This window comes from Simochromis diagramma, unplaced genomic scaffold (assembly GCF_900408965.1).
Source record: "Simochromis diagramma unplaced genomic scaffold, fSimDia1.1 OVJJ01000604.1, whole genome shotgun sequence".
Classification (NCBI taxonomy): Eukaryota; Metazoa; Chordata; class Actinopteri; order Cichliformes; family Cichlidae; genus Simochromis; species Simochromis diagramma.
In genome coordinates this window covers 4539931-4562622 of record NW_024387416.1, presented here as the reverse complement: position 1 = coordinate 4562622, position 22692 = coordinate 4539931, and the positions used below count along the sequence as shown (strand labels likewise).

The 22692-nt window shown below is 41.4% G+C and overlaps 1 protein-coding gene across 4 annotated transcripts in view; it reads left to right on the top strand.

The window, feature by feature from the left end:
- Window positions 1–1776: 1776 nt before the first annotated feature.
- The window catches only part of slc8a4b (solute carrier family 8 member 4b), a 128628-nt gene continuing 107712 nt past the window's right edge, over window positions 1777–22692 (top strand). Inside the window, exons 1-2 of one of the 4 annotated variants that reach the window (XM_040012177.1) lie at window positions 1777–2130; window positions 10486–14375. The gene's annotated coding sequence lies outside the window, so the exon portion shown is untranslated. The remainder of the gene's footprint in view (window positions 2131–10485; window positions 14376–22692) is intronic. The other 3 variants (XM_040012179.1, XM_040012176.1, XM_040012181.1) reach the window with 3 other exon arrangements.

Sequence of the window (22692 nt, the reverse complement as noted above, 5' to 3'; positions counted from 1 at the left end):
TTGATTTGGGGAAACATTTGAAAGCACCGAGATGACAAACAAAAAGAGAGGTGATAAAAGGGAATGTGTTATTTTTGCTCTAGTAATTATTCTGACAGGGAACGTTTTCCTATTTTCAGACACAGACCACCGTGTTCATTAGAAGAGCCCTTTAATATTACATGCACTGTTCACAGAGCCCTCTGTGCCATTAATTTGTGGACTTACCGCAGTAGATGTGATAGAAACGATGCTGCGTGTGTGTCCTCATGTCCAACTATGAATATGCGGTTACATTTGTGTGTGTGTGTGAAGTCGTGTTCTCTCTGCGTATAAAGAGCTGGGCCGGAGCTGTTCGTGTGTGTTTGTGATGTTCCCTCCGGGTGTGAATTAGCTTGCGGTGTAAAGGCCATGCTTCACGCTGAGACAGACCTCTGATCAACTGTGTCGAAAAGACGGATCATGTTAAACTACTCCTCTCCGCTTTCTCATTACTTACACTGACTCTTGCACTCCTCTTCTTCACCCTCGCCACTTGTCCCATCTTCACTGCACCCATCCCACACAGCTCCTGCATCCCTCCCTGCCCTTCTCTCCCCTCATTCATCTCTTGGCCTGTCACGTCCTCATCTCATCTCTTTGGAGGCTATCCTTCCATTCCTCTTCCTCTGTAAAGAGGTGCAGCAATGCAGAGAGTACTCAACCGGCCTCTGAATAAATTCCAGCACAAATAAGATGCTTATTTGTTCCCAGTAAAACCAAGACTTTAGTGCAAAAAATGAGCAGTTCAACAATGTCTTGACAACGTTGCTAGTACGTAATTATTGATTATTATTGATCTTCTTCTTTTAAATATGAATATTTTATGTGTTTGTTGGCTAACTGGTGAATGGAAGTGAGAGGAAATATCATAACTGGCCCACTTTACAATCATATCATCAACAGTCATAAAAACAGATCTTTCCTGCAGCACCATTGAGTAATGGGGAAGACAACCTGCAGTGATGACAAACAACTGCTCAGCATGTTGTTTCATTACTTGATGTGGCAACCCAAAGGGAGTAACTAATGGTTTTTTAAGTTCTAGAAAGGGCGTTATCCGGGTCATGGTTCCTGATACTTCAAAACATTCGTAATTAATTTGTCACCTGTTCTTTAGTAATGCAAGTTTTCATATCCCTTACAACAAAAGGTCATTGGTTAGGGGACAGAGTAGCTCATGCTGCATTGCTTTAATTTATAGACAAATGGAGCCTCATTTTGGCAATTTTTAAAGCGAATGGTTATGGTTACATTTTCTCTGATTAGAGATGAGTTTACTGTTGGTTGATGTAAATCTAATTTATTTGAAGTTGGGGTCCTTAAGTGCAATTTATTAAACTACTAATATGGAAGAAATAATCAATAGATTCACTGTGTACAGTAAATAGCTACTGGTAGGAGCCTTGAACTTGAGCAGGCTGGCCTTTTTTCAATTCATCTTTATCTTCTTCTTATCTCTGCTGCTTCTCAGCTTGACCATTCTCTTCTCTTCTCTTCTCTTCTCTTCTCTTCTCTTCTCTGTCTTTTTCACTGGTCTGTGTTTATCAGTGCAGTGCTGCTTGGGCTACACGCTCCTTTGGTTTCCATTCATTCTGTGCCTGTTCCACACACACACACACACACACACACACACACACACACACACACACACACACACACACACACACACACACACACACACACACACACACACACTGTCTTGCTCTGTGTCTTATCCCTGCACTCCTGCTCACATCAGCTCATCCTTTCCTCAGCCCAATCTCTCTCTTTTTCTCTTCCATCTCTCTCTCGGGAAAGGAGGACGATGCTCCTTTCCCGAGAGAGAGAGAGAGGCAGACGCGCGCGCGCGCACATACACACACTCAGAAAGACAGACACAGAGAGAGAGAAAGCGAGGGAGATACAGGGGAGGGCGCAAGAGCGCGCAAGCGAGCCAGCGGGTGAAGTGCGCGTGCTCTGTCACCGCCGCCGCCGCTTGAGAGGAGGAGAGACGTTTATTCAGCTGGTGGATAAGGAAACGAGCGGAGGGCAGGGATGAACAGATAGAGGCACCAGCCAGTGAATCAATGAACGGATCGCGACCTGGGCTTTTTCCAGAGTACCAAACCGGTGAGAGGACACGAATATCGCGCCACTGTTGCTCTTATAATGAATTTATGTGCATTGTTAAAACTGTTTTGCTGCTCTTACGCGAGCCGTGTGTGTGTATGTGTGTGTGTGACAGGAGACAGTCACCGTGTTTAAGAAGTGTGCCGGCATGTGAGGTGCATTCACTTTGACAGTTTGTCTAGACATTAGCAGCGGGCGCTGCGTGGTGCAGAATTTGGTTCATGCGTGCGTAAATAAGGAGCGAGAAAGTGTTTCGATGAGGCGGAAGAGATAGACGTTGAAACTGAAAGACACCGGAGTGCCCCGCATGACCAGGGAGGTCTCTCAGGTGTGTTGCGACACCGCGGAGTCCTGCCCTGCGCGAGAGACGCATTCAAGTGCCGTTCCAATTAAGCATCTGTCCTGCGCGCAGTCTCCTGTGAGAACCAGCGTAGCCTGTGTCGTATGATAAGAGGATCTTGATCCACGCCGGCTGTTCTCTCAGCTGGAGAGCGAACGATGGAGTAAAATTTACTAAGACCTATAACCTTTGCTGAGCCGGGTTGGGGATTGCGCAAGAAAAGAAGGTGCGGGGACGTAAGATTATGGTTAGGGCTAGGTACACACCTGGGTACTAGGGGACTGTGCACCGGGTCAGGGCGCGCAAGAGTAATGGATTTGTAAGGGGTGAAATAGCAGCACAATAGCGGCCTGTAGCTTCGCATATGAAAGGAAAATCCTGTGAGTTTGAAATAAGGCTGATGATAATCGAAATGTAAAAGTTGGATTCAGGTTCCTGCATTTCTTTAGAGGAGCTGATTGTTATGACGATTTGTTGATTCTGGTGGTGGTGACGATGATGGTGATGAACGTATTTATGGAAGGAGTTGTGATGATACCAAAGCTGATTGATATGTGACACTTTTAATGATCCCAGCATAAATGGATGCTGCTGCTTATAGATGTTACACATTGGTGTGGAGGTGGTTTTATAACAGTTGAAGAGTTGGCAACAAAATAATGGAGATGAGGATGATGACGTTGATGGTTTATAGAGCATGATGACGGTGGAGAGTTAATGATGATGGCTGGGCTGCGGGGTACATGATGAGGCTACTGATGAGAACTTTTTCAACAATGATAAATAATTTACCCAAAGATATGTTGCCCTCTCAATAATTCAAGGAGCCAAGCTGTCTAAGGAAATGTAGGCTATAAATTAATCTGCATATCTTAATCCACCCCCAGCATATAAGCAAGAGTAACTCTTTGTGTTAAGCAGCTTTTACACAGGTGTTGCTATCCAGCCACGTCTACAAGGTAGCGATTTTGTACAATTCAGACAAACAAAGCTGTTTTTCTGAATTAATAAAGGGTCAAAATAAGTCTGATGGTTCCTGGAAGGGAAATATATCCACATTCTGAGGTCAGCAACAGTTTTTTTTACCTTAAAAAACGATAATACATTCTTTTGCTTTATATCTTGGCTCTCAACTAATCCAAAAGCAGCAACAGTATGATTTTGGCTGCCTGTGTGAGCATTGACTGTGAATAACTGCAAGTGCAGAGAAACCTGGTGCTTGGAAGGAAAAACACATGCATTTATTCATTATTTTTGTAGCGCCTAATCCTAGAAATGTCAATATTGACAATGATTTGGTCAAGTTCCCACATTTATATTTTGTTTCTAGGTCTGTGTGTTTATTGTGTATGCACATAATGGAGGGTGCCTACTAGCTAAGGGTGTTTGCATGCCAGAAATATCCAGGACTTTCCCTGTCTGTCTCTGTCGTCTTTTCCTGTGACGGTATCCTCAGCTAATCCATTAATGACTTAAACAACACACTCACTTCCCCACAGCAGAGGGTGGTAACCCACATCTTGGCCTCTATTCTTGTCCATGTTAATCTGATTATGTGTTTCGCTGGCACCGGTCTCTGGTTTCTTGTGTTGTTAGTGGTTACTGAGCATAGGGAACCTGTTACTTTAAGCATAATGCAGCTGTCCAGTAGCTGGGAGGGACAGGAAACACCCTGTGGTCATAATCCTTTTTTCTCCTGTGTGTGGGTGTTTGTTACACACGGTTAGTAGTGCCAGCTTTCAAAACCTTGTTTTGAGTTGTGTACCAGAAGAAGATTATATTGACAATACTGTGAAATATAAAAAAGAAGACCTATTCATGTTGGCAGGAGCATAAAGGAGCAGGAACTTCTATTAAGCTAGAAGATACATTTTCATGTTCTTTTAATTGATGAATTGTTGAATTGATTTATTGTCTGAGTGGTAGGCTACATGTAGCCAAATTTCTGTTTGGCCTAATGTTGCGATCACTAATCAGTTGTTTGTTATAACTTCAAGGGCTAAAATATTTCCTGATGGCACTGACTGATTATTTATTATATTTGTCCATACTGGTCAAAGCCTTTATAGATCATCAAGTTTGAATATGTAAAAGTGTAATACAGCAACTGGTGTGATATAATTAACAATGAACTGATGCAAGTAAAGACATTAAAGCCAAACTCAAAAAGCAACATACTTTAACATAATAATCTTAGGGGGAAAAAAGTTAAATAAAATAATTAAGACGACAAGTTAGAAAATAATGTGTTTAATGTGGGTGTGAAAAAAAACCCCATATATATATAACATAATGGATAAGCGATATGCACTCAACTCTCTCGTGTCAAAGTCATCTTCAGTGATGACTCTAACCCTATGCTTTCATGTCTTTTTAAAATTATTATGCTTGCCTCCAAAGCATAATGATGATAACTTAAACCCCACAGGGTTAATATATCATGCCAAAGTAGTTGCGTTCCATTTTATGATAACTGTACCAGTATTCTAGTTTAGCTGCCCTGATGTGATTATTAAAAGCAAACAGTAGTTGGACGTAATATTAACACGGGATCTAAAACAGATTGTATCACATAGAATACACGGCATAGTTGCATGAATCTAATTAAAATGATTGCGCACATTATTATTAAATAGTGATTTGACATAAACATTAACAGTCCTGTGGGTTATTGTGCTCATCAATGGGAACTAAAACAACACTGAGATAATAGCTCAACTAACTCGTGATCTCTCACAGTTCATAGCTTATCATCTGTAAAATGACAAATGTGATCTTTACATTGACTTTGAGTAACATTTGGGTGAAGACTAATTAGGTGATAATTATTTGTAGGTTTATGACCAATGCTCTAGGAGGAGTAGCGATTCTTGTGAATTGTGGATGAGCAGATGGCATGAAGTCGTGAAACTGGATAAGCTAAAAGAAAAAGAAAATTAAATGTATTGCTAAAAAAGCAGCTTTGTTGTGTAGTGGTTAACAAATTCCATGAGAAACACAAACCCAGCCTCAGGACGTCACAACCAAATTTAGTCCTGTGACCTGAGCATATCACCTTATGTGTGGGAAGTTCTCTTTGAGAGAGATTCTGACTTGAAGGGCTATGCTAGTAGCATATTGTACTGATGGTATGGCTTCTTTCAGTTTAACTATTAATGCTGCTCTCCAACTGTCTTTTGCATGGAAGAAACTGCAAATTTGTCATGAAAGCCTTTACCAGGGTGTGCAAGTAGGCCTTGCAGTTTGTATTTAGTTGATTCATTAGTGCAGTGACATCAAAAGTAAATGCAGGACCCATCTTCCTCTGCATCTGAGATGTTACCATCTGGAGTCTATTTGTGATTCAGTGCCCTTGCATTGATGAAGTGAATTATTTTAGTTACAACATCAACAATGTGGTTTATTTTTTAGCACTGACTAATACAACAACTCCTGGTGTGTAATATAATGCAAAAATACCATTAAGGCAAACAAAAGGATTGATAAATTACCACCGTGCTACTCTCTAACTGGTTGATTTGAAATTGTGTTGCCACTGTAGATGCTCTAGCTAAAAGGTAATTTCATGGTGGTTGGTGAGCTTAAAGGGTATGCAATGCAAAATATGTGATTAACTAAAATGTGGGCGGATCATAAAATATAACATGAAACAACAAAAAACTATAGTACAATATCACATTTAAATGTATTAGAATTTATTGAATTGTAATCGTCTTTTCAATTATTAAGTTATTGTTGATTTTAGTATGGAATCTTTGCATACTATATAATTGCATCGCAATTATTTTTAATATTTATTTAAAATTGAAATATTGTATTGGATTAATTATATTGTAAAATGCCACATCTTCCCAAGAGGGATCATTAAACTTTCAGCTCTCATCCCCAGGCTGTCTAAGCTATTCGCCCTCATTGTTTTAATTGTGTTTATCTTGTGTATGGACAGCGGCTTTATCCGAAATCTTAAAAGTTCACTCCATCTCCATCATTTGTTTTGGCTGCTGTTTGAATCTAGATAATTTCATGAGGCATTTTAATCTCTCTGCAACTGAACAGTGAGTCGCCCCTCGAGGTTTAAAGCACGGCCTCCTGCCTACAGGTTGATTAATTAAGTACACTAACACAACAGAATGAGAGGACAGTGATATATCGAGTGGTTCATCTCTTCTCTCGCTGCGACACGAAGCCATTGGCCTATCCTTTTATTTGACACAGTGTTTGACATTCATGGAAAGTGGCCAGTACCCATGGGTGGCGCCCAGTGCCACATCACATAATGGCACCTCAGTGTTTGCTCGACCGGAGGAAAGCGCACTGTGAGTTAAGACCAAGGAGTGAACTTTATAATATCAAACCCAAAGCTTAACAGTCAGTATGGGCATTTGGCAATTTGAGCTGTGAAATTAGACATTACAGCACGATCTAAATCATGACGCAATGAGAGAGAGAGTGAAAACGCGTTCAACATATTGTGACTAAAGCACAGATGAAATTAAAAATAAAGCGTTGCATCATGGCAAAGTGTCAAAGAAAGCTAAATCCTGTTTTAAATATCAGTAATCATTGACACAGTCAACTAATTGCAATACAGGTTCCAGATATAGTCTGATTTAAACGCCTCTGAGTTTAAAAATCCTATAAAAAGGACGGTTGCAGATTTAATAACATCCTGATATCCCTCACAGGTTCAGCTAGGTTGCCAGGGCCCTCACATCACTCATTCCACTCACTTTCAAATTGCTCTCAAAGTCTCAGTTTATGGCCAAATGGTGCGATTTCCAAGCTGGACAGCAGTTTGAGGTGTCTCAACAGTGATCTCACTTGCATGGCAAACTGATTTAGCCCTTACTCCTGTATACTTCAATTAATCCTTCAGAGGGAAACTACAAATTATGAACTAGTAGCCTGAAGCATTGAGTGCATGCAGCAGTTTGCCTGGTCCACATTTTCACTTGGCTGGCAAACGCATGTCAGGATTCCAAATATCCAGATGTCAGGATGTTATAGTTCTGCTCAACATTAATCAACAATTAGTAAAATCACCTATTTGTATATTCAGTGCTGGAACTCTTTGTATTTATCCAAATTGATATGGAAACTCATACTAAAAAGCCACGAGGAATGATTATTGGAACTATGACAGTCATAAAACATCAGTTTAGACAAAAGTAGGTATGTCAGGCTAGAAAAAGGAGTGTTGCTTTAAAATCTAATATCTTTATAAGACATAATTGTTTTCTGCATTTTTGAGTTAGTTTATTTATGTCTTGCTCCTTTTTGCTTATCTCCACAAGTAAGTGGCAAAAAAGTGCTCATTAACCAACTGTAAAACAATCTATTATGCAATACTCTCTATGTACTGCTGTTAAGTAAAAGGGTGGAGCAAGGGTGTATGGGTTTAAAGAGGCAGTTTTAAAAATGAGGTAACACAGTGGTGACTCAGCCTATGGCCAATTGATGAAAGCACTCTGATATTTATATAGCTGCAATGTGTCCAACTGACCATTATTTGATTTTTTTCTACAAATTATATTACAGGATAACACAAACCAAACACTTGTTGCTGTTGCAGCGTCATATTAAAAGCATTTAAGCTGGTGAGCCATTAGTTGGCTTTTATTTTGGAACTGTCACGCAAAAAATTCAGTGTCAGTGAGTTGAGTGCTTACCATCATTGGCTAGTCATAAAAAAACAGACTTTTTGGCATTGTCTGGCAAATTAGCTGGAAATACTAAAGGTAGTAATGAAACCAGAAGAAGCAGCCACTGTGAGCTGCAGGCAGCACGCTCAACTCAACGTCTCCTTGTGCAAGCCACAAGGAAATGGATAAATCTGCATGAATTGTTTTTTGAAAGCATGGAAATAACTTGTTTTGCTTTCCCCGGTATTCAGTGATTTACTAGGATTCAATTCTTCAACACAGCTTCAACTGGTGGTGGTCAGAGGGCCCGGTGGCGCCTGTGTCCGGCAGCCTCGCCTCTGTCAGTGCGCCCCAGGGCAGCTGTGGCTACAATGTAGCTTGCCATCGCCAGTGTGTGAATGTGTGTGTGAATGGGTGAATGACTGAATGTAGTGTGAAGCGCTTTGGGGTCCTTAGGGACTAGAAAAGCGCTATACAAATGCAGGCCAGGCCATTACCATTTCAAGAGGTCGTTACTAAATACACATCCATCCATGCTCTTACAGCTTATCCAAATTCAAGGTCGCGTACTAAATAGACATATCCAGGTAAACAAGCCCTCAGTTATACAGGCTTGATAAGAATTTAGCAATTCGTATTCCATTATCGATATCACTTGTCAATTTGATTCCTTATCAGTTCTCTTATCAATTCTTATTGGCTCTGCTTTGACAGTTCCCACGATCCCTAAGCAGCATATCAGAGAATTCACATTGGTGCAAATTAATTGGATGGTGTGGGTCAAATGTTTGTGCATGCTGGAAATATTTCCCATCTTTGTTGTGAGCAGTTTTGGGGTTGTTACTCAAAAAAAGTAATGTATTACACAGAACAGAAGTAATACAGTACATTACTGGTTAACGTTCCTTAATTTGTTATACTGCTTGTTACATTACTTTCATGTTCCTCTGTGAAATGATCTGAAACATGCTGTCTCTTAATTACCATTTAACTATATAAACCTACAGGCTACAGCCCCTCACACCAACACAAATCCCTATCTTAAGGACCGGGACGTTACAGACATACATATGATCTTTCTATTAGTATTACACGAAGCCGAAAGCACAAAGCGAAATTGAAAACCAGCACAAAGAGATTTTAAAGCAAATGCCACCACATTGATTATACTTTAGAAAGATGAGTGAATGGCAACAGAGACTGAAAGCACGACTGTTCATCTGTTTGTTATCTGATGAAATTCAAGCTATGGCTGCTGTGCTGGGGTTGGCATTCATTCACTTTCACTCTGGGTTCTTGGCTAGCTTAGTGTTAGCATGCTGTCTGGCTAGTTTAGCGTTAGCATGTTGTCTGTCCTGGATGTAGTTTCCACATTATCATCACGCTCTGTCTTTTGGTGCAATACAAATAAAAGCAGTATCCATTCCGGCATTTTCCTCTGACGACACACGAATTGAAATCAGCTGATTGGGTCGCAAAAGGAAGAACTGATAAGCGGGATCGATAGATGGGCAGACTAACAATTCCAAGGAAATGGCCCAGTGATTCCCATCATTACCTCTGTTCACTAGGGAAAATGTATAATGAAGTTAGTGAATGGTTGCTCTGTTACTAGGTGAAATTGGTCACATGTCTATGTGATTCCTTTGGTCACTAGCAGACTGCAGCACTCACCTGTAGTTAGCATGGATGATACCCACTTGTTTGCAAACACTCCCTAACTACTCCTTAAGGGTAATGTAACTTGAGAAAGGTGTGATGCAAACTTTGAAACGGAGAACGTTCGCCTTCAAAGTAAGAGTTGTGCCTTACTGCTCCAAACCGACACGTTTAAAGCGCAAGTTTTGCTCTGGAGGTGACTGAAGCCCAACTGATGTAAGGGAGGAAGACCGAAGGCACCCCAACAAATTAATGCCTCCGAGTGTGGCTGGATTGTTCAGCTTGGCCTCTGTGGTCATAAGTAGGAATAACAGGATGATGGTAAATGTAACTCGAGTGTGTTTCATTGCTCATCAGTTTGGCAGATACTTCTTCATTCAACTTGGTAACTGAAGCTGCTGGTAGAATATTCCTGTGCCAAATTAACCATGGAGGGAGGTGCACTTGCCAGGACTCCTTGTCTCATTGATCTTGGTGGATTAGTTAAAATCCCACATGAGTTCTGCTGCTCTCAGTCATCTCTATGTCCTTAAGTCCTTGGGTCTGTTTCTAATAAAATAACCATCATCATCATCTGGCAAACAATGACAGGCTTTTCCACAAAATCTAAAAATGTGCACGTATGTAACAAAAGTTGTTGCAGAAAAACCAAAAAAACTCTTTTGCAGACAGACACATTCGATAGTGCTCTGATTACAATTATCATCCCACCAGATTATGTTTAAAGATGAGCCGAGCATTGATATGCAGAGAGGCTCCCCCTGCTGCTGCTAAGAATAGAAAACACCGAGGTGGAGGAGAGCCGTTTGTTTTGTGAGTAACCTCAGCATATGATACGCACACTTGGACTCACCACAGTGTGTGAGAGGTAGTGACTGTGTCTTTGAATGTGTCTTTCTCTATGTCTGTGGCTGTCTGTGTCTTGCTCTGCGTGTGCTTGATCCTCATGCGGTGATTCACAGGGCAGACCGTCCCGGATATTTTGCCTATGGTTGTCTGCAGTGCTGTTGTTGCTTTAAATTACATTTTAGGGATGGCTTGGTGCTTGGCAGAATAAAACGGTGCTAAGTGAAGAAAACTGACTAAAGCAGTTACGATTTCTGGAAGATAGAAGAAGGGACAGAGGAGAGGGTGAAAAACAGACGCAACCCTGCTTGTGTCCTTTCCTCGCTACTCTCTGAGGCCAGAATCAGTGCAAGCTGTTCTTTTAATATCATGAATGGGAGGAAAGATGTGAAATGGACAATTGCAGACTTATCCAGCCAACTGTGAAAATGGGCACAGATGAAGAATACAATGACCTTTTAAATCGCTTAAGCCCTAGGCCAGTTTGAGGAATTTGTGTATGGAAAAACAAACTCAATCAACTTCAGTCGCTGGCAGCTCCACAAGTGAAAATGAACAACCTTGGGCTCTGCTTATAAAGAATGCTTTGAAGAATTTTTGAACTACAGTAAATTTCACTCACCAGCCCTGGGTGACACTTGAAAAAACTCAAGCAGTATTTACTTCCACCATCTAAATCTGATCAGAAATTAAACACCCGCTTTATAACAAAGAGTCAGCGACACTGATGATGGTGAACCTGATCTAAAAAGTCTGACCTACAACCCTGCCAAACCTGGCAGTCGGTGGGACTATGTAGCCTCTCCATTTTAGCCATTTGAGAGCTTTAGAGAGCCAAATGTACCCGGCTTGGTGTTTGGAAATGGTGGCTGCAGGTTATGGAAATGGTTACAGTTTTTCTGAATGGACAGGTTTGCACTGGATGGTTGAAGAAAGAAGTGTACGCTCTTTTAAAAGAGGAATCGATAAAATCCTGAAGTGGGTGAACGTCTATATGTTTACCACTGATAAACCTCCCTTTTTTCAACACAGGTTTATTTTCTGTTGGTTTCCTGCCCTCTGTGTTTTTTCTTGCATTTCCTGTCTACCCTTATGTTGCCTTTCCACTTTAATTTTCTATGTGTGTCCTGTCTTAATGTCTTTCTTATCTGCTTTGTCATTCTTGTATGTGAAATTACTGTCTTAGATGGCCCCAAAAGAGAATTTTCTCCAGGAGATTGGGTTTGTGTCGTATGTGAAACCAAAAGGTCATTCATCCATTTTCTTCTGCTTATCCAATTGCAGGGGGGGGGGGGGGGGCATGAAACAGGGTACACTCTGGACACACACACACCTATGGTCAACTTAGAATCATCACTTAACCGAACCGAAAGCATGTTTTTGGACACACAGGGACAGGGGGAACATCCACAGTCCACACGGAAAGGCCCCAACCTGAATTTGAATCCAGAACCTTCTTGCCTCGAGGTGCCAGTGCGAACCACTGCACCACCATGCCACAAAACAGAAAGGCAATGTTGGTTCATTTTTTTCATACTAGGTTGACTCAGGGGGCCTTTCTATTGTGACTTTGCACGTTCTTCCTACGTGTGTTTGGTTGAGTTTCAGATTCAAATTAGCCACAGGTCTGAATGACTGTGATTCCCAAGGTTCCCAGACTGCAGCAGCTCTAGACCCCCAAGCACGCTGAATTGGATAGGTGGTCAATAAAACAGATGTAAATGATGCAAATTTTTTCTTCTTCTTCTTTTTTCGAATTTCTCAGTTTTCGCTCATGGTTAGACGAGATCTCGACAACAGAACTAGTCTGCTAGCTGTGGGATAAGATTATACTTTGGGTTAAAATAGATCGCATTTTATGCATTTTCACAACAATAGCAGTGGTCACATGTTAGCTTTTCAGAACATTCTGAAGGCGAACTTGTCCTTTGTCCTGTTTTTCACCAAGCTATCACGTTACATCAAATAAACTGGTCGGTTGCAATCATGGTGCTGGTGCAACATTAACACCAACGCAGCAATATCAAATTGCCCCTCCGCCCCCCTCCCCACGCCTTCTGTTCTGTCTTTGTCTGTCCTTTTAACCTTTTCTGTGTGGCTTCACATCAACACTGTCAGAGCAGTTTATAAAACAAATAGACCTGATATCCTGAAGTCCTGGTAATTCCAGGAATTCTCCATTTTCTCGAGAAAAGACACCCCTATATTTCTTCGCTGTGTAAAACAAAGCAGATCTTAATCTGTTTTGTGTTATATAGCAGACAAAGCCCGCACTCCTTGCAATGCGTTTCTTGTGAGGCGTACAGGAATACCAAAATGTGGCTTCAGATAATCCATGTAGTGTAATGTATGCAGTATCATAATGCCGTTTACAAGTACAGTGTTATGCAACTCACAATCAGCATAATCTTCCTTCGCTTTTCTATGGATGGGAAGTCACGGATGTGGTTTGTTCACGCTCCCAAACACACACAGACACACACACACACACACTCTTCTCTCCCCAAGCGCAAGTCATATTGCAGATGTTCATATCCAGTATCTGCCAGCCTCTGTTTGTTTGTTTTTGCCTCTGTGCGTGTGTGTGTGTGTGTGTGTGTGTGTGATGTTGAGAGGTACTGGCAGCACAGTGCTCAGACTTCCATCCCTTGCTAATGTCACACACAGAGAGGATAGCAAAAAGCCCGAGGGAGCTCGCATGCTAACCCCCACCTCCCCTCTCCCCATCTCATCCTCAACACGTGCACGCACACACACACATATCATGCATAAATAAGTTAGTATGAATGCTGAGCGTGAACATTTAAACTTCCGCGCTTCCATGCGCACTTTTTCCTTTGCTCATGGATTTAGTTTTTGCTGCAGCGACTTACTCTCACGCACGTCTATACAGAGCCTTTACTTCTGTGTCTCTTTTTTAACCTCTGCTGCCGGGCCTTGATGACACACACACATGCGCTCACGTGGAGTTTACAAATAAAAATCATCACACCTATACATAGCAACACTCTGTATCTCTCTAAAGTACAAGCGGACTTAAACGCGAGGTCCTGGGGGAACCTCGGTCTTTGAGTGTCTGCGCTGCGCTCGCCCTGCGTGCCTTTACACCTCCACTCAAAGCTTCTCTCCATTTTTATGTCACAGCCTTTTGCAGTAGCGGAGGCATTTAGTCTGTGTGACTTCCAAGTGGTACTACAAACAGTAAAAGAAATAAAGGCTTGGAGCAGTCGTGCATTTAGTCAAATTTTGCATATTTGTATCATATGGAATTCTTTGTTCTAATCTGTATTTGTTTAGACTCAGGGATAATGTAACACTTGCTTTGATGCTGATGTTAATGCCTCTAGGCCTCTGTTTTACACCATTTGCGGTCCAGCCTATAATCAGTATTGATAAGGACATTGGTATTAAATTAATTTCTAAATTCATGTCTATCTATGTGGCAAAATGTGAAATGTGACCAAAAAGTTCTGGGAGCCGGTCGATTAAAGTCTGAAAATCTCACCCAGTTAAAATTTGGCCCTTTTCACATTCAAGGTCATCTTTTCAGGCATGTCCACACAACTTCCAGTGCGGCTGCTATTTTTAGATCCCATTCTGGCCACTTACACCAAGCGATGCACGATTTCATCACTGACCTCAAAGTTGCATGGAGAGCAAACATCAACTTCTCTTTCAAACTGACTCAGGTCTCATGTGGAGGATCGTCTCTGATGTTCAGAGCTTCAGCCAATTCAGTTGAAGAGGGAGCGAGCCAGGTGAGTCGTTCTGCTTAAACATCAATTGTCCATTCGTCCGCCAGGTGAACCTGTCAGTGCAGTATTCTGGTGTAATGCAACTTGGAGTTGATGATATGAACTGCGGTGCATGGCAGCGTGCCATTTCAGAGCACGGTGAATACAGTTTTTTGGCCACACGAAAAATGTTCTCTCACAGGCTGGCGCACTAACTGGAAATGAAAATCAAGTTGAAGGATCACCGTCTTGACACACTGGAGGAGATTGAAATTTAAGTACATACAGTGCATGCAGTGCTCCAAAAATGGCACGAGTGCTGGGAATACTTCATCTTTGCCAAAGGAGATTTTTTTCAAATATTTTGAATTCTATTTATCCGAAATTATTTGATTATTAATACAGTTGAATGGATTTGTAAGTAGAACCTTACTGTTTTTGTTGGTCTCGATGACGCTAGCTTTTCTCCCAGCGATACAGTGTTTATGCAAGAAAAACTGTTAGACCTGGAGCATGCAACATGTGGGGGGGAACTGTGTCTGTGTATTACAAGTCAATGTTGCATTTGATTCATGTAGTGTTATTCACCCTCTATAACAGTAATTGCTTATTGCTAGCACAGACAGAACTGAGGGGGCTGCACATACGCCACAGAGCAGAGGGAGACGGAAAAACACTGGGGAGGTTATTTCACATTAACTGTACATGTGCGAGAACGCTGACTTAGACGTAACCTCTATTACATCCTTGGCTTAGTGAAGATGAGTGAATGAATACGACTGATTTTACCCAGTGACCTCCAGCAACCGCTCACCAACCAGTCTGGGAATGCACATTTTTTCCCTTACGACCGGTGACTGCCCGATGGTTGCTGTCCAGATCATTCTCGTTCCCAGTGCGTAACATAACGACAATTTGTCACATCCCGAGGTGTCTCATAGTAACACGAAAGGTACCCTTCGGCGTCCTTATGATCCACTCTGGATTCTCAATTGAATCCAACAGAATGCCGCTTGTGCCTGCAACACACGCTCCACCCTTCCATTCCAGCACCAACCATAACCATAACCCTATCAGATAGTGTTTTCCGAACACCCAACATACAGGCGATTTGTCACATAGTGTCGGTATGTGACGAGTTGAGATGAGAACGTGACATCCAAAAAGACCAGTGTCACATGGTTAGTGCTCACACGACTGCAGTTTATCAGTATTATGTGTACTGTTTATAGACAGTATAGTAGATCTAAAGGTGCTGTACATTGATTCCATAGCAGCATAAATCTAACTGGTTCCACAAAGTGCTTTACACTGTGTCTTGGGAGAGGACATAAGCCAAAATAGCTAGGAACGACTGGTTCAGTCTGAAGCATCTTATTTAAAAAATAATAATAAAATCTCTTTTTGAAGATTAACTATTAATTACAGAATGTTGCTAAAGATTTGCTATAAGTGCAGACTAGCATATAATTGAAATATAATTAGTCTAATTTCTTTAATTTACTGAACTAATTAAATCCTCAGATGCTTTCCCAAAACCTCTCATCTCGTTTCTTTTACTTTCTGTTCCACCAAGATTTTATTTTCATCATAGCTCCACTGCTTCTTCACTGTTTTCCTCTAACTAAGAGTCTGCAAGTTCTTTGGCTAAACACCTAACTATGTTTAGAGTTGAGGCCTGATCTCTCTGTCCTCCGTTTCTTTAATTTCAAAAGTAAATACCCCCGCAGTGATAAGAAATGACTGCTTCTTTGAACGGATGCAAAAAGAGGTGTGCCGCGGCGTGTGTGTTTGTCCGAGTGTGCGAGCGATGCCAAGAAGAAGTACAGTTTGATGGCCGAGCAGATGGATAGCACGACTGTGTTTCATTTGTTTGTGTTCGGCAAATGGCAGTGACAGAGCTGTGGTGAAACTAATAAAGTTAAATGGAACCACGTCTTTCATTAGCTCAGTGCTTTCCTGTATGATAAAACCCCCGCGCTGCCCTTTCCTCGCTTTACAGGAGCAACTCAGAGAGGCAGTGAAAACACTCCATCTCTGAAATGGATTTACAAAAGAGCCCATTATTTTCAGTGAGAAAGATGAAAGACAACAACAGCTTTATTTTCACGTTCACGCTGACACAAATGCCCTTTTGAACGTGGTAACACTGAGGACTGGGTAGCTGGGAGAGGAGGCCAAACCAAACTTCAATGAACATACAGATAAGCCCCCAAAAAAATCGATTTTCCACGTAATGCAAGCATCTGAACAAAGCATGTATATGTGCAGTGAAGGGAGTAATACACAGAGAGAAAGCCTGGATTAGAGTATTTAGGAATGCATGTCGTCAACTCGTGTTCTATTTTATTTTATTGTCCTCCTGTGTACCTCTACTTTTCGAATGATGGTCATCCCTTCCTAAATCCAATCAGGAAATCACCGGCCATGACAATCCTGACTGCACATACACACTCCCACACACACATGAACATGAAAACATACAAGCCACCAGGTCCAGTGAAGCAGACACTTGCAAGATTTCACGACTGCTAATGCATGCACTTGTGAACACATCGTCACACGTACACATTGCATTCTGTACCAGCCTGCAGTCATGCAAGTGTCTGGACAGCTTGTGTGTGTGTGTTTGTGTACGTATGCATGTGTGTGCGGACTCTTATCAGATTATATAAGCCAGGTTTGGGGTTTATGCTGCAGCGCCAGATTACGCACAAATGGATTGAAGAAATGGGTGGGCAAGAGGAGGATAGGGGAAAAAGACTGGAACAAAAATGGATAAGTAGAATGGGAATTTTAAAGCAGGATGAGGTGTTACAGGGCAGGATCTCCACTGATTGAATGGTACGTTGAGCTGAGCATTAAGAGACATTAATAAGGACATATGGCAGTGATTGTGGAAAGAGAGTCAGAGGAGATAAAATTGGTAAACAACAAAGGTGGGAAATGACAGAGATAGGATGAGCGAGAGCACCAGTCTGAGATGAGCAATGCTACTGGAAAACGGGGGAGAGAGGAGACAGCTGTGAGACAAAAAAGGGGGAGGGATAATGAGGGAGACAGACAGGAGGGAATCTAACAAGTGAAATGACGAGACAGGCGATAATCAGCAAGAAGATGTGGCAATAAGAGGAAGTGTCGATGAGAAAAGCTGAGAAAGGAAATAAAGTAGCAGACAAACAAGAATAATGAGGGAGAGAGGGAAACGGTAGCCATCCTTCTATCACAGTAAATCCTATAGCAACACTGGAAGACGAATTTTCCTTCTGTATAGGGTTTACATCATACAACAGCTGTCTACACAACTATTCGGTGTGAAGGTTATCTGTGATTATGGAATCAGTACTATCTACGGGTAGATCGCTCTCCCACCAAAACAGGATTTTAACGCTGCGCCACTGAATATTTATATATTAACAATAGGTCGAATTACTGCGCGTGTGTCTGTGTTTCCAGTGCCAAAAAATGAAGATACAGCAAAAACAGCCGAATCGGGATTTTGCCTTTGATCTCTGTCCGTTTTTTTTGAATACAAAACACTCAGTTTAATAGGTACACCCAGCTAAGACTGTTGCACACTTCAGCCTTTCGTGAAAGTCACAGTGCTGAGGCGTAGCTGAAACTCAAAGAAGTGCTGATTCTACCACTTTAGACAGTTTACAGCCATTTGCAATCTGAGAGGAGGGAGAAAATGAGCTATCAATATGGAGTGGAAAACTGTTAGATTTAGACTGGGTGGATTTGGTCCCAGTGGGGAGAACCTCGGGTTTATCACTGTTCAATTTGAAAAAGTTGCAAGAGTACCAGGATTTGATTTCCTGGAGGGAAACAGGGCGGTGGGTGGGAGGGTGGTAATGGGTTTAATAGATAGGTGCAGCTGTGTGTAGGCAGGGATAGCTCAGTAGGTAGCATAGTCACCCCATGATCGGAAGGTCAGGGGTCGAATCCACTGAACAGCTACCCTAAAGGTACCTCTGAGCAAGCTACCGTCCCTCCCCGGGTGCCTGATTAGTGGCTGCCCACAACTTCACTGAGAGTAATCAATAAAATATACATTATTATTATTACCAGCATAACAATGGAAACTGATATTAATCTTACAGAAGATATGACCAAGTGGAAGTAGACAGATGTTAAATAGAAGATGCCCCAGGACAGATCCCTGGGGGACACCAGTAGTTCCTGGGATTTGAAATTTAGGAATTTAATGAACGAATGTGGTTGAAAAGACTGAGGTTTAGAGGTTAGTGTTAGTCTGTCAAGAAGAATTTTATTGGATTTGGAGGCAGATGAGAATGGTTAATAGACAGGAGTCAGTTGTCACGAGGAGGTGATGGCAATATGCGTCTGTGCTTGACCATCTGGATGTAGGTGATGGCAAGCAGGTCTATGTCCCAACTTGACCCAATGTTTTCTGTTGGATACATTTTTTATTCTTCATTTTATGCTTTATTCCAACGGCTGAGCCCATCCAGTTGTATTTCCCTCAGATCCATCTTACAAATGCAGCTATTAACCTTCAGCCCCAGAGCCACGTTCATTAAGTTCATTTTCTAACGCAGTCCTGATCTAGAAGTAGAATGAAACATTCATACACACTTAACCATTCATCTGTCTTCTGATGGTTCAGGAAACCTCTCTGGCCTTTTCAGCCTACAGGCTCCAATGACACTTTTCTCATTTCCTCCTCTGGATCATTCTGCCATTATTCTTCTGCCTTATACTCTTTCTTTCCTTTCGTTTCTCATTCTTACTTCCCTCTTCACTGCGTTGGTTGTCCACTCTGCCATTATCAGCATGAAAATCTGTCGCTGGTCTGCTTGGATCTTAGTCGCAGCTTCAAACATGCTTTTAGATAGATCAAAGTAGATATTAGGCACAAATGCGATCGCATACGTATGCAGACACACGATAGCGTCACATGCGTGAATCTCACACCCTGACAATGAGCCTGTTGCTAATTGCTGGCTTCAAAGACCGAATACATGCTGTACAGCCTGTTACCTCTGAATATTTACACACATACAAATCCGACCCCACATCCTAAAACCGCACAAACAAGTATACCCAGCTAACATGGATTTACCAGATAAATGCATAGACGTAGGAGCATTAGATTGTACCCATGTATGTATGTTTCTTTGTGAGAAAACACAAAAGTGTGCACAGCTAAGAGTGTGATTATCTGGGTAATGAATGCTCAGGTCTGCTGGTTGAGTAGGCTGTCGGATGAGGGTCAAACGCTTCAAAAGCTCTTTCATGCCTGCCTCAGATAGGTCGCATCGACCCCTGGATCTGTGAATCGATCAACCAGCCTTAATGTGACTCATTCGGGGAAACAAGAGTCCCCTAATCAAACTTTAAAATGCTCATGCACTAACGCTTTCACTTTCACTTTAGAATAGAGGATATGAGATTTGGTGATGGAATCGCTTTAGCATAAGAAATAGGCGTGGAATAGCAAATCATCAATACCACAGTTCTTCTCCCTGTTTTCTTGTTGATCATCATTCTTTATGTAATTACGTATGAAAAATAATGCAAATGATACAAATTTATTGCCTGCAACATTTTGCTGTTTCTGTGTTTGCTGTTTATGGATGTTTTAGCACTTAGCGGACCTGCGGAGATGGCTGTAAGCACACACATATTCTCACCTTCTAAATGTGATTAGGCAAATGTGTCTACACACAGTTGCTGATTTACATACTCGGCAGACTGTTTGAAAACAGCTGCAGTTGTAAATACATTTGATGTAAGCCTAGAGCAGGAGTGTCGAACTCCAGGCCTCGAGGGCCGGTGTCCTGCAGGTTTTAGATGTCACCCTGTTTCAACACACCTGAATCAAATGATTAGTTCATTACCAGGCCTCTAGAGAACTCCAAGACATGCTGAGGAGGTAATTTAGCCATTTAAATAAGCTGTGTTGGATCAAGGACACATCTGTGGCCTAGGGGCATAAGACGAAATAAAGCAAAGTCTCTGGAGGGAACTTCAGAGTCCTTGGTTATTACTTGGATTTATCTGTCACCTGAACATTGCAAATACATTATTTAAATTTACTTTTAGCTCATTTTTGGTCTCCACCAATTCCTGAGAAAATGACTGCACTCTTTGACTCCTTTGTTCTCTAGCAAGTTGCAGTGTATTCATGGTGATGCTGGGCAGGTAGTGTAGATTGCATGTAGGAGGTGGGAACTCGGAAATTTTTGTGACTGACCTTGCTACATATGTATTTCTTGGAGTCTCTTTCTTAAGTTTTAAAATATAGGTAGGAGAATTTTTAAATCAAGCGTGCAAACACCCGATTTACGGTGAAGAAAAGAGCATCTTATGATTTGCGCTTGATGTTGAAATGAACTGACTGCGCCTGTGTTTAGAAAAGAGTGCAACTTTTGTTTGTTTTCTCCCAATTAGTAAATGTGACACTTGGTCGAAACCCTGACATCTAAATTGGTCAACACAGCGGCACAAACTGAATGCAGTTTGCAGAGGTTTAGTCGGATGGCCTCTTACAAAGTGAGAAAAATAGATCAGATTATTGCAGGAATTAGATGCTTCATTGTTTTTTATTAAACAACAACTAATTTAGTTAGTACACAGCTGTGAGCAGATGGCCTCAGATCTTTTACATGTACATAGATTTTTATTATCAGAGCTATTTAAAAAAATATCATTAGAAATCTATCCATACTATTTATGTTATGCACATCTGGACTTCTGTTTCATTTATTTGCACGAGGAACATAATGCATAGGATTGTTATAAATATTCCTCTCTGACACCAATGTCTGAACTATAGATTCAGTGATGGGATTGGCTAAATGTGCAGTTAGCTCAGTAGGAAGGAAGCTTGAGATTCTGCATTTTAATCACCATTGAACAGTATTTCTTTCCACATTCTTTTAATTGACAATGTTTCCTTTATCTAATTTTATTATAACTGATTAAGAGGTAGTTGAAAAATAATTCTGCAGTCACAAACTTTATCTTGGTTGGACGTCATACCAGAACATCTGGGTGTGTTGAAGACGCACCTCGAACCGATGTCAGTTCAGCTTTTATTTTGAAAAACTTTTTCAGACATGACTACACATAAAGAAAAGACCATCAGCCAGATGTTTGATGGGGACGCTATGACAGAATAGCCTGTAGAGAACTACAGCAAAGTCAGCCGATAAACTAGTCGCAAGACACATTTCACATTCTGCGCAGTGATTTGCTTACATCAGCTACAAATAGTGCAGTAGTTTGAGGTTTCACTTGTACAACTTCCAACCTTCCCAAGCCATTACTTACAGCTTACTGTAAACGTGGTGTGAAAATCAAGCTGTATAGATTTGAAACTTGTTTTGCATATTCCAAAAGCATATTCAAATATACAGATGTGGTATGGCTAAACCTTAGACTGCCATTTAGACAAAACAGCTTTTAATCATTTTGTACTATAGTGAATGGAATAACCTACAGAGTTGGACGTTACTGCACTTCTCACAGGTCTAAAACATCTCTCAGAGCTTAAATGCTGGATTGAACTTGAACGTAATGCCAAGGATTCTTTTTAAAACAGCCATGGTTCACGTGTACATCACTGTAACTGTCCTCGCATCAAAAACAAGTCATTTATTATAACCCACTTACATTTGTTGTGACCTCTAGTGGTCAAAGCAGTTATGACAGGGGCAAAAGAGGAAGTCAGGTGACACAGAAAGAGCTACAAAGTCGATACAAGTAGGAGGTCAGGATAGATAAATGGACTTGCAAAACACTGGACTTTAACACAGGATATTAATCGTGGTTCTGCAGCTTTTCTTTCCTTTAAAAAAGTTGCTGACTGTGTTCCTCGTATGAGAGCTGGCGAGTACAGCTCCCAGACTTCAAGGGCACTGGATGTGTACGTCTTTGCTCAAAGAAGAAAAAAAAAAAAAATCTTAAAATCTTGAATTACTGGGAAATGTTACTCATTCATCTTTTCCTGTCAGGTTTTGCCAACCCAATCCAGGGATTTAAACCAACTCCCTCCAGTCAAAGGCTCACATATACTCCTCTAACCTCGCTGCTGCCGGGGTCCTTTGGTGACCCTCTCTGAGTCACGGTGCCTGCAGCTGTTGCTCAGAGGCCGCAGTTTAATTCGTACTTCAAAATAGACAGGAAGGCATAAAAGCAACTTTCACTCAGATTTACTCAGAAATCTTCTCTATACATGTTGTGTGTTTTTATTGACCTCCTTCACCCTTCTTGGCAAACGTTGTCCCACTTACATGGGAGAAACTGGTATCGATCCAAAGATAGAAAAGCAGCCGAGGGGGGGCTAAACTCATTTCACAGAGAATTTCTCATT